The sequence below is a fragment of the Pinus tabuliformis genome, chromosome 6, assembly GCF_031772625.1.
Source record: "Pinus tabuliformis cultivar Carrire ecotype Pingquan chromosome 6, CPIR1, whole genome shotgun sequence".
Taxonomy (NCBI): domain Eukaryota; kingdom Viridiplantae; phylum Streptophyta; class Pinopsida; order Pinales; family Pinaceae; genus Pinus; species Pinus tabuliformis.
This window is the reverse complement of record NC_142292.1, coordinates 1,022,835,647-1,022,838,580: the sequence shown is the minus strand read 5'-3', so window position 1 is coordinate 1,022,838,580 and position 2,934 is coordinate 1,022,835,647. Positions and strand designations below refer to the sequence as shown.

General features: G+C 38.2%; 1 pseudogene; it reads left to right on the top strand.

Moving 5' to 3' along the window:
* The first annotated feature begins 409 nt into the window (after positions 1 to 409).
* LOC149262481 (small ribosomal subunit protein uS19 pseudogene) lies at positions 410 to 914 on the top strand (annotated as a pseudogene).
* The last annotated feature ends 2,020 nt before the right edge of the window (positions 915 to 2,934 follow it).

The window sequence follows — 2,934 nt, the reverse complement described above, 5'->3', positions numbered from 1 at the left end:
AAAACCTCCTACTCAATAGTGACAACATAAAAATTAACAAATTGTGAAAATCTAAACTTTGGCTACTCTAAAATCTAAAATCACCCATTAAAATTTAATTTCCCTCTATTCTATTGACAAATTGTTAAAATCTAATCAATTAATTTCCCGCTACTCTTGAGGTAAGGTGTTCCTTGAGTGTGTTTGCGGGAGTAGAGCAGAGGCATTTTTTGTTGATTCAGTTGCAACCATGGAATACACGAATGTGGATGTTGACACAGTGTAGTCGAAGAAGAGAACGTTCAAGAAGTTATCCTACAGGGGTGTTGATTTGGATGCCCTTTTGGAAATGACCTCTTGAGGTAAGGTGTTCGTTGAGTGTGTTTGCTTGAGTAGAGTAGGGGTGTTGTCTGTTGATTCAGTTGCAGCCATGGCGGATGCGGATGTGGATGTTGGCACAATGCAGACAAAGAAGAGAACGTTCAAGAAGTTCTCCTACAGGGGTGTTGATCTGGATGCCCTTTTGGACATGACCTCTGAAGAGATCGTCAAGATCTTCCATGCTCATGCTTGAATAAGGTTTCAACGAGGTTTGAAGAGGCAACCAATGGCCTTGATCAAGAAGCTCCGTAAGGCGAAACGGGAAGCTCCTGTAGGTGAGAAACCACAGCCAGTTAGAACCCACCTCCGTAACATGATAATTGTTCCTGAGATGATTGGTAGCATTATTGGTGTTTACAATGGGAAGACATTCAATCAGGTCAAAATCAAGCCTGAGATGATTGGCCATTATCTAGCAAAGTTTTCTATTTCGTATAAGCTAGTTAAGCATGGAAGACCTGGTATTGGTGCTACACACTCCTCTAGGTTTATTCCTCTGAAGTAGACCAACTTAGATCATTTGATATGATGGATATGTAGTGGGGTATTCTTAACTGTTTTTAACTTACAAGTATAGGCACAAATAATTGGTTTCATATTCACATTAGTAAATCCTTTCACAATGCTTAAATGAATTTTTGAAGAGTAATTTTGGGTGTATTGTTACGTTTAATTAGCTAATGCACTATATATATTGTACAAGTTGAACTATTTGGTTATTTTGATGAAACTTCTGTCAACAAAAAAAAATCTGGTTCCATAGACTATTTTTAGTCTTGTAAATGTTAAAATATCATTTCATTTAATTATTCCTTCCCTGCTACTCTTCTTCCTTATCAGGTTGGGAGAGGGCTCAAAGCTAATAACACTTATTGTAAATAAACTATATTTCGTACTATGCTTCCGGGCAGACTTAGTATTGCAGTCCCTTCCTAGTTTGTAGTGCCAAATGCCTCAGTTGCATCCTCTACAACAGTTATACAATTATGGAGATGTAGAATGTTGCCAAGTCAAGAGTGTACCATGATAAAACAAGAAATAAACTCCCAACCAGATCCTTTTCCTCTAAGTAGAAATACTACCCTCCTCTTTTTCAATTTATTGCAGCTAGGATGATTTGACATAGAGTAGGTGCCAATGTTTGTGAGAGAATGTCTCTCTACTTCTACTCTAGCCTCAGTAAGCTAGTTCACTCATTCCAGGTATGAAAATCAACATGAGGAATAGTGCCCAGTGAATTTGGACCACTCATAAATAGATCTTGGGCCTTTCTCTGCTAGGTACCACTTAGGAATGATCCCATAAATCATTACAACCCAATACTTGCCAAAATTGATTTGCTTTTGCACCCCTGTATCACTAAGATGAGTAACTCAATGCTCTTTATAGGAGAAGGCTAGCTGGCAAGGGAGATGCATCCTCTAACTATATGCAACAATATTTTCTCCCATGTATGCCCTCCACCCAATATCACTTAGGAGATTTTGTCTCTTTCCGACTCAACTTATTACTGGCCCCAAGGATTCTCTATGAAAGTAGAATCATTACATGTCCATATGCAATATCAAATATTGATGTATTGATTTTAGGTCTCCTATTCGATGCTCTTACTATGAGCATAATATCTTACCCACTACTCTTCTTCCTTACCACTTTGGGAGAGGATTCGATGTTCTTCCTCTATGCATAATCTCTTACCCATCACTCTTCTTCCTTACTAGGTTGGGAGAGGATTCGATGCTCTTCCTCTACACATAATCTCTTACCTGCTACTCTTCTTCCTTACCAAGTTGGGAGAGGGATCGATGTTCTCCCTCTACGCATAATCTCTTAGATTCTTCGGTAGAATTCATGAGGAACCCATCGATCTTGAATTGGGTTCTAGATTGGGTTGTAGAATCCATTTGTTCATGATGTACAAGGGTTCGAGACCTTAGAAGGAAAAGAATCTGAGAAGGGAAATGTTAATAATGGGGAGAGTGACATTTTTTAGAACAAATCATATTGATCTGGTGAATCTAGATAGACATCTCAGCAAGATATGCAAGGTATGGATGAAATCACAAACCCAGAAGCCAAATTAGGAGTAAGAAATTGGAAAAAAAAATAGATATCACAATTATTATTTCCCAGGACACATAGAGTGCCCTATCATCAAGATAGTAGATATTCACATCCATGTTCCTAATGCAAAATTGTCATCCTTGTCAAGATTACTTTCTTATTGCTTTATCTAGAATTCTTGGTGAAGAAATTACTGTGTTCATGAAAGATATCATCAAAGGAAAATCACTCCCTCAAAACACCAATCTCTAGGGCCAGAGCCAGAGCTAGAGCCTCAAAGTGAGTCTCAAATTCAGAGAAACTTTAGTTCTTTCAGGAATTGCAAGTTTATTACATGTTGGTCTCTGCATTTGGAGATTTGGAAGACTAGGCCTTAGAACTAAATGGGCTATCCATGAGGTAATATACACACTAGTCCAAGCACTTTCATGGATTGTATTTGGGGCAGTAAATTGGACATGAGAAGAAATTCAAAGCTACAACACATCCAAAGTCTCTATATCTCTGGTG